General features: G+C 46.9%; 1 protein-coding gene across 2 annotated transcripts in view; it reads right to left on the minus strand.

Annotated features, from left to right (window-relative positions):
• DDC (dopa decarboxylase) overlaps positions 1 to 7,803 on the minus strand; it is an 84,244-nt gene extending 76,441 nt beyond the window's left edge. Inside the window, exon 1 of one of the 2 annotated variants that reach the window (XM_045788515.2) lies at positions 7,640 to 7,803. The gene's annotated coding sequence lies outside the window, so the exon portion shown is untranslated. The remainder of the gene's footprint in view (positions 1 to 7,639) is intronic. The other variant, XM_045788514.2, reaches the window with a different exon arrangement.
• Positions 7,804 to 14,979: the final 7,176 nt, after the last annotated feature.

Consider the following 14,979-nt stretch of genomic DNA (forward strand, 5'->3'; position numbering starts at 1 on the left):
CATCTCCCACCTCCCGCCCTCCTGGTCCCCACCCCGGACTCGAGGGCCGGGTGGGGGCAGAGCAGGACCACGGAGACAGTGGAGACCGCAGGGGCCAGAGGCAAGAGGCCACAGAGAAAGGGCTGTGTGTCTCCAGTGCTCTGTGAGGGACCCAGACACGTGGAGACCTTCAAGGCAACCTCTGAGCAACAGCGGACGTCCTGGCTTTTCAAGGAGGAAGGACTAGGGTGGGGAAGGCAAGCGAGGAAGGCTCACCCGGCCAGTCCCCAGCCGGCTGTGCCCGCTGCGTGGGGGTGGCGGGGCGGCTCCTAAGCCCCTCTGTGCCTGGGCCACACGGGAGGCTCCATTAGTCCAGATCAGTTCTTTTAACCCTGTTCTTTTAATCCTGAAGCCTACCAGCATTCAAAACACACATTTCTTTTCTTTCTTTTCTTTTCTTTCTTCCTTCCTTCCTTCCTTTCTTTTTTAAAGAGAACATGTTTGAAAACTCCTACTGAAGATAGATTTTCTAGTGATTTATAACCGGTATGCAGTCTTGCACTTGGCTTTTTTTAAATTGAGGTATAATTTTTTTAAAAGATATTAGTCATTTATCTGACAGCAAGATAGAGAGGGAGCACAAGCAGGCTGAGGGAGAAGCAGGCTCTCCGCTGAGCAGGGAGCCCGATGCGGGGCTCGATTCTAGGACCTGGGATCATGACCTGAGCTGAAGGCAGATGCTTAACTGACAGCCACCCAGGCGCCCCTAATTGAGGTATAACTGACATACAAGATTATGTTACTTTCAGGCATATGGTATAGTGATCAGACGTTTGCATGCGTGGTGAAATGATCACCAGCCTGAGTCTAGGCACCTGTGTCCCCACTCCAGGTTGATACCATATGATCAACTGTACCCCCACACTGCCCATTACATCCCCATGACTTCTTTCTTTTATAGCTGGAAGTTCGCACTTCTCGACCCCCTTCACCCATCCCCCCCTTCCCGCCCCATCCCCGTCCCCTCGGGTGATTGCCAATCTGTTCTCTGTATCTGGAGTCTGGGTTTTTGTTCTGTGTGATCTGTGTCTGAGATTCTGCATATGAGTGACATCATATGGTATTTGTCTTTCTCTGACTTACTTCACTTAGCATAATGCCTCAAGGCCCATCGCAAATGGCAAGATTTCTTGGGCTTCCTTCCTCCTCCACCCCCCTCAGGCAGGATCAGGCGGGCTGATCAGTACAGTAATCTGGGCAGGGTTCATTTCTCTTTTAAGGTGTGTACAGAGCCCTGGGAACCTGGAAAGGGGGTCTGGCAGAGCCCACCCTTGTCAGGAGGGGCAGGCAGTTCCTCTGTTCCCACCACGCATGCACACACACACACACACACACACGCACACACACACACACACATGCATTGCACTGCTGACCAGTGGCAGGGCCTTCGATGGAGAGGCTGGGCCTGCGGCAGGTGGTCAGTGGGGCTGATGGGGGGCTGGTGAGGAGGCCAGCGCCCGGTGCGCGGCTTCCTCCCCCCTCAGTGGCTGGGTGAGGGCAGGAGGCGGGGATGCTGTTCATCCCAGAGCCCTGAGATGGGCTACTGCAGACGAGCAGCAGGCAGGACCAAGCACTCTGCGGGAAGAGAGACAAACCTGTCTGGGTCAGCGGCAGGCAGCTGTACGCACAGGGTTCTGGCAAGGGCTTTGGGGTCTGACAGGAGCCCCCCCTCCCAGCACACTGCTTGGTAAACCCTGGATGAAGACAGGGATGCTATGCAGAGAAGGACAGAGGTATGGTGAGGGGCTGACTCCCGCACAGACCTCTGAACAAAGGGGTGTGAGAATCAAGTGAAATCCTCCATTCCATAAAGAGTCACTATAATAATACCTAGCATTGGGGGCACCTGGGTGGCTCAGTCGGTTAAGCATCTGGCTTCAGCTCAGGTCATGATCTCGGGGTCCTGGGGTCGAGCCCTGCTTCTGGGTCTCCTCTCAGCAGGGGAGTCTGCTTCTCCCTCTCTTCTGCCCCTCCCCCTGGCTCACGCTCTCTCTCGCCTCTCTCTCTCACAAATAAATAAAATCTTTAAAAAAATGCATTTATGAAGATTTCATTACAGGCATTTCTACATAAACTCGTTCAGTCCCTCATAACTATCTCACAGGGTAGATATTCTTATCCCCATTCTACAGATGAGGAAGCTGAAGCCCAGAGAGGTTAGGAAAAACGGCAGGGTCACACAGCAAGCATATTCCTCGCCAGCAGGCCAGCCCGCCCTCATGCTGGACACAGCAGATCTGCTTGCTGGGTGGCTTTCCAGGAGGAGAGGCAGACCATGAAAGAATGAATGAGCAGAGAGAAATCCACAATTGTCCACTGTGACCAGTGCTGCAAAGCTGGTGAAGAGGGCACAGCCCAGGCAGGAGGCCTGAAGCTGGGGACCCAGCCTGTGTTTGGAGAGAAAGCCAAGTCATTGAAAGGTCTGAGGCAGCGCACTACCCTGCCTAACATAAGCGGTTAAAAAGAAGACACAGGGGGCGCTTGGGTGGCACAGTCGGTTAAGTGTCCGACTCTTGGTTTCAGCTCAGGTCATGATCTCGGGGTCATGAGATCAAGCCCGTCTCCAGCTCTGTGCTCAGCGGGGAGTCTTGCTTGAGATTCTCTTTCTCCCTCTGCCTCTCCTCCACCCCCCACTGCTTTCTCTTTCTAAAATAAATAAATTCTTAAAAAATAAATAAATAAAAAGAAGACACAGCAGAGGGCTAAGACCTCAGGCTCCAGAGGCGGGGCTTCCATCTGCCTCCACCCCCTGCAAGGTGTGATGGTGGCCGGCTGCTTTGCCCACCCACAGTGATCATGGCAAGACACGACTTACATTAGGAACAAGACAATAGGAGTGAATGTAACAAAATCTAAGAGAAGACTTGCAAGACCTGGACAAAGAAACTTATAAAAGTTTATGGGAGCCATTAAAGTAGATCTAAATAAATGGGAATAAATGCCTGGTCAATATTGTAAATATTTCCATTTTCCTCAAGGTGATTAACAGATTCAATATCATTCTAATCTAAATCCCAACACAGATACTCGACTCTATAAATGCAAAAGTCCAAGAAGGGCCAGTGTACTCTTGAGAAAGAAGGATATTACTGTCTTGTTCTACACTCACCAAGACAGATGAAGCTGTAAAAAATGCCGTGGTGTTGATGCAAGGATAGACACCTGACCAATTACACAGAATAGAGAGCCTGGAAAAAAAATCCTGCAAATATATGGACAATTGATAAACATGGAATTGCAGATCAAGAAAGATAGATTATCAAGCAATTCTGGGCAACTGTCACCTACTTGGAAATAAAGTGAAGTTAAACCTGTTTCTCAATTCATATACAAAAATAAACTTCTGATAGATTAAATCCTTCACTGTGAAAGGCAAACTTTTTAGGACAACAGACACGCATTTTTATGACATTGAGCAGGAAGGATTTCTTCACGATTCACTCAATCAGTTAACCATAAAAGATTGACAAATGACACTACATTACTATTAAGAATATGTGTTCTGGGGCACCTGGCTGGTTTAGTTGGTTGAGTGTCCCACTCTTGGTTTCAGCTCTGGTCATGATCTTAGGGTCACGAGATCGAGCCCCATGTCTGCTCCACACTCAGAACAGATTCTGCTTGGGATTCTCTTCTTTCTTCCCCCACCTCTCCTGCCCTGCTAGCTCTCTCTCTCAAACAAATAAATCCTTACAGATAAAAAAAAGGAAAAGGATTCCATATGTGCCTTGTACTGTTCTAAGGCCTCCGTGACATTGTTGAACAGAAGCAGTTGTGAACATCTTCATCTTGTTGACTTTAAAAAGAATGCATTTATGGAACATAAGAAATAGCAGAAAGATCGGTAGGAGAAGGAAGGGAAGAATGAAGGGGGGGGGTAAACAGAAGGGGGAATGAACCACGAGAGACTATGGACTCTGGGAAACAAACTGAGGGCTTCAGAGGGGAGGGGGTTGGGGGATTGGGATAGGTCGGTGATGGGTAGTAAGGAGGGCACATATTGCATGGAGCACTGGGTGTTATACGCAAGTAATGAATCATGAAACTTTACATCAAAAACTAGGGATGTACTGTATGGTGACTAACATAATAAAAAATTATTATAAAAAATAAATAAAAATATAAAAGAATAAAAAGAATGCTTCTAACATTTCACTATTAATAACAGGGTTTTTTTTTAAAATCTTTTATTAGAAGATTTCTTCTGTTCCTACTTTTATAATAAATTGATGTTTAATTTTATCAAAGTATTTTCTGCATCAAAAGAGAAAATCATATAGTTTCCTTCTCTAAATTATTAATATGATGAATGTCATTAGCACATTTTCTAATTCTCAAATATCCTTTTTTTCTAGGTATAAAACTATGGTGTGTTGACCACTTGCATAGAATTTTTTACTTCCTTCTCATGAATAAAATTATAATTTTTCTTGCTACTATGGATTTTCTCTAGTTTTAGAGTCAGATTCTGTGATCTCATAGATTGGGGATAAACCCTTCTTTTTTAATTCTCTGAAGCAGTTTGCATAATTTTGAAATTTAGAATTAACCAATCACTGACAAAGTGTGACAAATCATACATAAAAAATCATTTGTCCCTCCTCCCATGTTTGAGGAAATACTTTTAACAAATCAATTTCTTTATTATTCAGGACCATTCAGTAGGATTTCTATTTCCCGTTGGTGTTATTTCAAATGTAAATGTAATGTAATTAAAAATTTTTACATTTAATGACAAAGGTTTGTTTGCTTTAATAATATACTCATTATCATTTTGCTTGGTTGAATCTATAATGATGTCCCCCCTTTTTTTTAAGATTTATCTTTTAATTTTATTTTAGAGAGAGACAGTACATGAGCAGGAGGGACAGAGGGAGAGTGAGAGAGAGAATCCCAAGCAGACTCCCCGCTGAGTGTGGAGCCTGATGAGGGGCTTGATCTCATGACCTTGAGATCATGACCCGAGCCGAAACCAAGAGTTTGGACACTTAATTGACTGAGTCACCCAGGCGCCCCTATAATAATGTCCCCTCTTCTTACAATATTATTTATTTTCCCCTCTTCTTGTCTTTAGTTAGTATTGAGATCAAGACCTGAGCTGAGATCAAGAGTTGGATGCTTAACCAACCGAGCCACCCAGATGCCCCAGAACTATTTCTAGTTTATTAGTTTTAAAAAAGAAAAACTTTTGGCTTTGTTGATCTGCCCTTATCTACCTTTATTTTCTTTTTCATTAATTTTTCCTCTTAATCTTATTATTGCCTGCATTCAGTTATCCTCATTCTCTTATTTTTCTAGCACCTTTAGTTGAATGTCTCAATTTCTGTCCTTTTTCACTTTCTAATATTAGCCTTTAAAACATGCTTTCTTCTATGTACTGCTTCCAAGGCATATCTCAAGCTTAAAACAAGCATTTATTTCTGAGTATTATTTCATTTCCATTATATTTTTTCCTTGATGCATCAGTTATGTGGTAGCCCTTCAGAAAAACTCCAGACATATATAGCAATTTTTATTTTTAAAAAAAATTTGAACTGAACTGAACTGAATTGAATGGAATTGAACTGAGCTGAATTGGACTGAGAGGACTCGCTGGTATGATAGTGCTTCTTTGACAGGTGTTGAGATTTAGGCGATGGCCTATTACGTGCTCGGTTTTTGTCACATTTCATGTGTGTTTGAGAAGAAAGCATCTTTTCTAGCTCTTCGGTGAGGGGTTCTATTTATGTCCAATACACCAAAGTGGTTACTTATTGAAATTTTCCAAATCTAGTATTTTTGTTCCCTTGATCAATCACCCAGCTTACTATCATTGCTGATGACGTGTTGAACATTTCCCTTATGATGGTGAGTTTGAAGATGTCTCCCCACAATTGTGCCAAGATTTGCTTACTATATTTAAGGTGTATTTCTATTCTTCCCCTAGGCTGCTACCTGTCTAGAGCTGATCATCTTCTTGGTGGACTGAACCTTTTATCATTTTATGTAGCCATAAACTACTTTCATAGATCACTTATTAATGACCTTGTTAAATGTGAACACACTGCTGTTCTTCACCAGTCTTAGCTATGATCAGCAGCCTTGAGCCTCTCTCCTGCCGCTGGAGGCTGGGGTGCAGTGAAGCTCAGGGATGGCACCCCGTGCAGATGGCCGTATTTCTTCACGTGTTATTTAGTGGTTTTTACAAGTCTGGAAGTCATGATTTAAATTTTAAGCAGCACCAACATGTTCCTGGTTCCAAAATGCCATCTATCCACTCGGTGAGGACGTCCTGAGTGAGAGTTCTAGGGTTCCTCTCTATCCCACACTTCCATGCAGCCAAGCGCTAAGAGCAAGAGCAAGGCTGAACCCTGGAATGACTTACCCCAGCAATAAGAGGACCACTTGTCACCTCCTGGACCCAACACCCCGGGTTGCCAGGCTGACTGAGAGCAGGGCAGACTGCCACAGGGGTTCAGCGTGCTCTAATAAGGGACCTCAGAACTGGGAGCACTGGGCCCCCAGGCTGTGCATCTAGATAATGCCTGCTGTGCCCTCAGGCCACCTTGGAAGCCCAGAGCCTTCGAGCCTGTGTCCAGTCCTGCACTTGCCACCTTCCGGCCATGCCTTGACATTCCTCACCTCCACACTTCCCATCCCCCTCCCGCCAACAGTCCTGCATCTCCGGTCCTGTCCCTCCAGACCCCACTCCCTGCTGTCCGAGGGGTTCATGTGACCACTGTTGTGCCTGGCACAGGGTAAGTGCCTTAAAAATAAACTGCTTTCCCAGGAGGGCAGGGTAGCCGGAGCCAGGCTGTGCCATAACAACACCCAAGTGCTAATTTCGTGGCTGCACACCAGGAGGCCTCGTACGACTGTCCTCCTCACCTCCCCTGACTCAGTTTCTCGTGTGTCCAATGAGGATATGTGAAAGATGACGAAGGTGAATCCCAGCACACACTAAACACTCAGAAACATTTGTTTTAACTTCAGCCTGATGGAGAAGCAATGATCTTCTCAAGAATGGTATCTTCTGATGGGACTGTAATCAGCAAGGCAAGTTGGCAGGGGAGACCCTTCAGTTCTCCTCTGATCACAGTGCACAGGTAGACTCTGGATTTTCCTTTGAGACTCCGGATGTTACAGGAAAGGGAAGAGTCACCATTTCTCTAACATCTTCCAAGTGCCTGATATTTTCTGGACATTATGAGATTGAATCCTCACAATTACCTGACAAGGTGGGTGTTAGAAAAATCCCCATCTCAGAGAGGAAGAAACAGAGACTGAGGGGAAGAAAGGACCCAAGACCCCAGTGGAAGCGAGTGGTAAGGACAAGACATGCCCATGTCTGTCCTGCCTTGGCTCTTGAGTGACAGAAAGGAAATCCTCCCCAGCATCTACCTGGCCACACACGAGCTGCACACAGGACTGTGTGCATGTGAACACCTAGGGTCAGTCCCCCCATGGCCCTGACAGCCCTAACTAACAGCACCTGACCAGTGGCGAAGTCCAGTCCTCAGGTGACCTAACGTTAAGCAAACGTTCAGTACCTTGGGACCGAGAGTCAAGGTTGCAGTTTCCAACAATAATCATCTGATTAAGTATGAAGCCAGGGACTTACTTGCTGGGAATCCTACTTCCTTCTGAGTCTTTTCTCCTTCAGGAGACTCGCTGACTCTGGGGGTTGAGGAAAACGTGGCCAAGCAGTGTTCAGACAGGTCCCTCTTTGTAGCTTGACATCCAGATGGCTTCCTCTCCTTGCTTTGCCAGCCTCCTGGGCTGGTTAAACATTAATTTCTGCTCGTGATTAAAGGTCAAGGAAATCTGGAGAAACCTATAGGGAAAAGCTCATTCTTCAAAGCCAGTTCGTTTCATCTACAGTCCCTGCAGTGTGGATTTTTCTTACCACTGGACAGACACCAGATTCCCACATTTCCCCCAAACAGCCCCAGTTTCAATTTTTCAGCCTCATTAGATCCTCCCATAAATTCCCACCTCGCACCATGGGAAGCCTTCTCCACAGCCGCCGACTGAGCCTGCAGGCACTAGCTCTTCCTTCCCCCACCACTGAAATGATGGTTAAGAGAACAATACTGTGGACGAGATTTTGACAGATTTACAGAAGAAAACACAGTTGAGAGAATTTTATCGGGGCATAAAGCTCGGCTGAGAGGGGTCACTGAGAACATGCAGAGAGGTTTGCAGGGAGCGGTGGGGGGTGGCGGGCGTTGGCCTCTCTGGTGCACCTGCAGCTGCTCTGAGCTTGGGCCTCGGCAGGTACAAAGGGCAGAGGGGGCGTGAGGCCGTGTTCAGGCCATTCATGGAAGGACTGGGCACAGACAGGGAGCACAGAATGGCCATGGCCTGAGGCACTAGTCACAGGCTGGAGGAGGGAAGAGCTCTCTGTGTTCTGCCCCCTGGGGGCCTGGATAGGCCGGGGGTGGGGTGGGGACCCAGGATTCATGGTTAGGACTGGGACCCTGGATGGAAGAAGAATGACAGTGAGGAGACTCTAAACCTCTCCAAGAGCCACTGGAGGAAAGAAAGGAGAAGGAGGAGCAAGTCAGCCCTACAGGCACACATACTAATCCTCCATGTGCTGCCTGACATCAGCTGACCCCAAAGAAGTAATTGTCCTCATAGTGGAGGGGCAAGGGAGGGGCAAGGGAAGGGCACCCTATGGGGAATGGCATCTGTGAAGGCAGTGAGGCTAGAAAGACCATTGCAAACCCTGAAAGAAGTCTACCCCCCACAAGGTCTGTACAAAGCAGGGGGTCTTTTGAGCCACGGTTCCTAATTTGTATTTCCTCCAACTGCAGTGGAAGGCATTGAAGTGTTTTCAGAAAGCCTGACCTGAGCTTCTGTATGTCTTCATTAAGATCACTCTGGCCCTTGGAAAATGGGTCAGCGGGTGACAAGAGTAAATTGTCTCTACTCTCCTGATTTGCAGGAAAGAGCAGGAATCTAAGGAACATGATGGGAGTTTTGGATGGGCTGGGGGAGGGAAAGGAGTTGTGTGTGTGCATGCGTGCATGTGTGCATGCATGTGTGTGTGTCTGTGTAGGTGTGCATGTGTGCATGTGAGTGCGTGGGTGTCAGGGTTGCTGGAAGAGGATGAGCAGGGAATCATGATGACTTAAGGGATATGAGGCCACTGGGGGGATAGTCATCATCATGGATTGAGAAGAAGAGCTCAGGGAGGGACACTTTGGGTCAGGGGATGAAGGAGACTAAGAGTTGGGGAATTAAATTGTGGGTATCACACACACGTATCATTCGGTGGAGATGTCCAGTGGACTTTTCCATATAGGAGTCTGCAGCTCACAAAAGAGGTCTGGACAGGAAATGAAGTTATGAATGTCAAGTGTTTAGATGGTGTGTAAAGCAATAAGACTGGATAAAATCACCCAGAGAGAGTGTGCGAGAGAATGGAGTGCATGAGTGTACAATTTACAAAAGAAGAAAGAGACCTGGTAATGTCCTTTTGCCCAACAATTTCCCTGCCAGGAGACAAAGGTGCAAAGGAATTTAAGAGAAAAGCAGAAAATTCTTGTTGAAATGGGGTCAGCCCAGGGTCATAGTTGGATGACGTCAGGGCACCCCCTTCCCTGCAGGTGTGCGTCTGCCAACACAAACCCCTGGAGGGTTTATTTTGTGCCTCCCTGCTGGCCTACTTGGCCAACCGGCCTGACACCATCTTGGACAGAAATGCCATGGCGACCACTCTGTCACCTGAAGTCTTCTTGGGCATAGACGGCACCGTATTCTTCTTTTTATTTAACCACATAAGTAGTAACACTTGAGTACCCCCTTGGGACATAACGTCTGTGATCTGCTCTGGAGATATGACTACCACTTACACCTATCCTCCAACATCTCCTCCCAGGGGTCCCTCAGCAGAACCCCAGCCTCTAGGGCTCTAAAAGCCAGTCTTTCAGGAGGTGGGCTATGGAGATCCACTCATCTTGCAGCTGGCTGCCCAAGACAAGCTCCTGTCTGGAAGTCTCCTTCTTAGACCACTCCTTATCAGACTGGACTGGTTGGCCTTTTCCTTCGGTCTCATGGCTCCTTCGGCTTTGGGAGGTCGTCTTGCACATACTTTCTTTCATGGAACACCGTCCCTTCCCTTGACTGATACCTTTCTTCAGATGTATGTTTTAGTTGAACCAGTTGGCAGAACATCTTGTGTTCTAAGGACGTTCTACCCATCTCCGTGCACTCAAGCACATGTCCATCTCTGGATGCACAAGACACATTAGCTCTCAGAAAAGATCCCATCTAAGAGTGTCCCCAAACTGACACACATTCCTTGAGGAAACATGATAAAGCTTCTGAAGAACAACAGTTAAAATGTTCCTCTATAATTCTATCCAGGAGAGAGTGCCACAGTTAACACTGGCTGTCAACATTGACCTTCGAGAGGTTTCCAGTGCCTACAAATGTGTTAACCATCTGGCAATAAACCTGTATATTCTATTTGCCATCTGCTTTTCCCCACTTGACAACGCATCATAATCATGCTTCATCACAACCAATATCCTTCCCCCAGCTTGACTGTGATTTCTGTTTCTTGATGTTTGGAGTTTTCACTCTGGGGCTGTTCAAATCTGGGGATCCCAACTCTGTTCTTCTGGGTTCTTTGGTATCAGATTTGGTGTCTCCTCCACTCGTGACTGTAGGCACATGGACCCCTATTTCTCTGTAGTATACACTTATATTTTTTTATTCTTAGATCTTCATTCCCTCTGGAATTTATATCGGAGTGACGCAGAGAGTAGGGTTCTAACGTATCCCCCCAACTGGTAAACCAGTTCTCCCAACATTATGGAACAAAAGTCCGCCTCTCATCTTGCTATTTCTTTAGCTTGTGGTTTTTCTACTGAATCGCCCATCCATTTTTATGTCAGTGCTTCATTATGTAAACGTTATCACTTTACACGGAACTAGGATACTTGGAAGAGCAAGAGTTCCCGCAGTTTTCTCTTAAAAAAAAAAAATCCTTGCTACTTTCACATATTTCTGTTTCAAGAGAAACATTCAAATCATTTGTTGGTACATTAAAAAATCGCGGTGAGGTTTGGGCTGGAAAAACATTAATGTGTAATGTTAAAGGAAGTCTTCCCATCCAGAATGTTGCTGCCTAACTCCAGTCCTGTCCCCATCTTTGTCTGGGTTCCCTCCAGAGCTAATCCTGAGACAAAGATTCAAGCGCAAGTCGTTTGTTTTGTTTGTGACCACAGAAAACCCAGGGAGGGATAGGGAAGTAAGACAGAGATGGGAGGAAGCCAGCACAGGGCACGTTTTTTAAGCCAGTCCATACTGTGGGCACCTGGAGGAACATGACTTCAGGACTCTGGGAGCTGGGACAACATGTTCCCCTGGCAGGGGTGTTCATTTCCCTGAATGAACATGGGCAGAGCCAGCGCAGGTGACCAGGGACAGCCCATGGCAGAGTCATGGGAACTGGCAACTGTATGCTCAAGAAGTGATAAATGATGGACAGCTTTTATCTGTCTCAGCAAAGTACTGTGTTTGCATGTCAGCTTTGAATGCCCGTTGATGCCAAGAATGTAAATGTTAGGTACTTTTCATCATCTCACTTGAACTCATGCTTCCCAAGAGAATACATTTTGAACTTGATGCAGCTTGGAGCTGAAGAACGTGTTCGGGTGTTGTTATCTGTAGACACCCAGACCTCACTGATGGAGTGGGGTCTGCATGTACCCTGTAAATCGACTCAGGGAGCTAGCCCCCTCCAAGTGAGTTGCAAGTCCCATCTACACTGCACAGTTCCACTGAGTTTCAAAGCCACAGCATCTGGTCTGGAGTCATGTATGTGGATTTCCATATCTCTGCTTTGTCGAGACTTGATACTTTCCATAGTCCCAGCTGAGCCCCCAGTAAGAACTCCTGAGAAGATGCTATACTGGCTCCACCTTCTAAACCATTCTGCGCCCATGAAGGTTCACAGAATGTGTGTGCTTTGAGATTGTGGAGCAGAAACACAGGATGTTTCCCTGACTTGTTGAAAGAAAACACACGTCCCAAGAAAGGTGTCTGTCAAAGGAAGGGTTGCCTGGCAAGGGAGCATAAAATAACCAGCCGGAGTGTGTGTTGGCAGAGGACATGCCTGCCTGTAGCTGGAGGGCCTGGTCTGGTGGCTGATGTGGCACCGTCGTCGTTGCCAAGAGCTGCATATGGCAGGGACCCCAGACCCCTAGATCTCCCAGCCAACACCAGGGACTGATTCCACCCCAACAAGAACCTTCTAGTACTCAGTTAAGTTCATCCATATTTCTTCACAGCAGCCACGATGCCACGAGGTGTTTTTCTATCTCCTGCCTCCAGATGGAACCGGCATGAATGTCCATTTGGACAACTCTGGTGTTCCTGAGACACACTGATGCTCCCGCATGAGTGGTTGGAAACCTGACCATGGAATTCCAAGCCCAGGAGTGTCTGAGCCACAGAGACCACATGGCCCCTGCTGCCTCCTGATGAGACAGAGCAGCTGGCCCACATAGATCCCCAGTGGGCGATCTCCAAGGCTGATGCAGTTTCTCTCTCTCTCTTTTTTTTATAATAATATTTTTTATTATGTTATGTTAGTCACCATACAGTACATCCCTAGTTTTTGATGTAAAGTTCCATGATTCATTAGTTGCATATAACACCCAGTGCACCATGCAATACGTGCCCTCCTTACTACCCATCACCAGTCTATCCCATTCCCCCACCCCCTCCCCTCTGAGGCCCTCAGTTTGTTTCTCAGAGTCCATAGTCTCTCATGGTTCATTCCCCCTTCTGTTTACCCCCCTTCATTCTTCCCTTTCCTCTCATACCAATCTTCCTATTTCTTATGTTCCATAAATGAGTGAAACCGTAATGATAATTATCTTTCTCTGCTTGACTTATTTCACTATCTCCTCCAGTGCCATCCATGTTGCAGCAAATGTTGGGTATTCATCACTTCTGATGGCTGAGTAATATTCCATTGTATATATGGACCACATTTTCTTAATCCAGTCATCTGTTGAAGGGCATCTTGGCTCCTCCCACGATTTAGCTATTGTGGACAATGCTGCTCATTCCTAATATTTGGCCTTTCCAGTTAGAGTTATATATAGTTGCTTGGGTCCCAGGCGACTCCCTAATAGGAAGAGTCATACCATCAGGACCAATGTCAGATTTTTCTGGAAAAGCCCCGTAGCTTAGGGCATAGTGAGAAGATTCTGTGTTTTCCAAAGAGCAGAAGTGTTGTAGTTGTTGTTGTTGTTGTTTAAATTTCGGTGAAGTCCAGCTTGTCAATTCTCACTTTCTCAGATCGGGCCTTTGCTGCTGTGGCTAGGAAGTCATCACCACATCTTATATTCATCTAGATTTTCTCCTCTGTTAGCTGCCAGGGATTTTATAGTTTTGCATTTTACATTCAGGTCTGTGGTCCACTTGGAGTTAGTGTCTGTGAAGGCTGTGAGGTCAGTGTCTAGATTCATTGTTTTGCATGCAGACCTTCGGTGGATCCCCCATGAATAGCTGAAGAGACTGTCTTTGCTCCACTGGGTTGCCTTCACTCTTTGTCAAAGATCAGCTGAATATACCGGTGGGGGTCTGCTCCTGGCTCTCTGTTGTGTTCCATGGATCGGTTCTTTCACCAATAATACACAGTTTTGTTTGTTTTTTTGAGAGAGAGAGCAAGCGCGAGTGAGCGTGCACATGAGTAGGGGGAGGGGCAGAGGGAGAGGGAGAGAGAGAATCTCAAGCAGACTCCCTGCTGAGCTTGGAGCCTGATGCAGGGCTTGATCTCAGGACCCTGAGATCATGACCTGAGCTGAAAACAAGAGTTGGACACTTCACCAACTGAGCCACCCAGGCACTGCATTAATACACAGTCTTGGGGCGCCTGGGTGGCTCAGTCGGTGAAGCGTCTACCTTCTGCTCAGATCATGATCTCAGGGTCCTGGGATCGAGCTCCACGTCACGCTCCCTGCTCAGCGGGCAAGCTGCTTCTCCCTCCGCCCTTCCCCACACTCGTTCTCTCTCTAATAAATAAATAAAATCTTTTAAAAAAAACACACAGTCTTGAATCGCTATAGCTTTACAGTGGACTTGGATTTGGGTGCTATGAATTCCCCAATTTGTGCTACTGCAACTCAGTTTCTCAAAGCACTGTTGGATCAAGAAATTGGTTGTGAAGGTGTCCTGACCAGCATTTTAAAAATTGGAGTAGAATCAAAGAGGCAACAGGGGCATTGCACCTGGTAAGGGCGATACTATTTTCTGAAACTCTTGTTTCCATTACTCGTGTGTATAATGTGCACGGCGTCACAGTAGAAATGTGTTTCTTACCGTAGGTCGTCATCAAGCTTCAAAAGCCACTACGGATACTCTCTTTTCATCGAAATAAAATTGGTCAAGATTTGTAAAATCTTAAACGGAGGATGAAACAATGGGCAAAAAAGGTCGAGAAGGCCACTAGGATGGGCCACTCCTATGTTTATTTTTTATTGAATTAAAAAAACGAGAGTCACGTGTTCCTAGCTATCTGTGGTTTTCCTTCCATGAGTTTCTTGCTTCCGTTTCCAGTATTATTTCCAGCTCAGGAGAGGGCCTGGCACGCCAGTGGGTCCTGAGGGTGGCGATGCACCCCTGCATGGGGACCCGCGGCCCAGTGCTCTTCTGTGGCTCTGACAGCTGACCAGATAGAGGGATCCGCTCCTCTACTTGCACACAAAGGACGGTCCAGGTACTGCGCTACAGGTGGCCCTTCCTGTTTGAACCTGAGCCTCTCCTGGGAGGTGGACAGAGTCGGTGTGGGTAGCCTGTCTTCCAGAGGGGACAGATGGCTGAGGCTAGCAGAGGGCAGGATGGGAGGGTGCCCCCGGGGGCTCAGGTTGGCAAGGGGCTGATGCCTGCCCAGAGCCTTGGTGGGAAGCCCCATCTCTGCTATGTTAGGCCCCTGAT

Source organism: Ursus americanus, chromosome 3 (assembly GCF_024610735.1).
Source record: "Ursus americanus isolate L20-20 chromosome 3, mUrsAme1.1.p, whole genome shotgun sequence".
Taxonomy (NCBI): Eukaryota; Metazoa; Chordata; class Mammalia; order Carnivora; family Ursidae; genus Ursus; species Ursus americanus.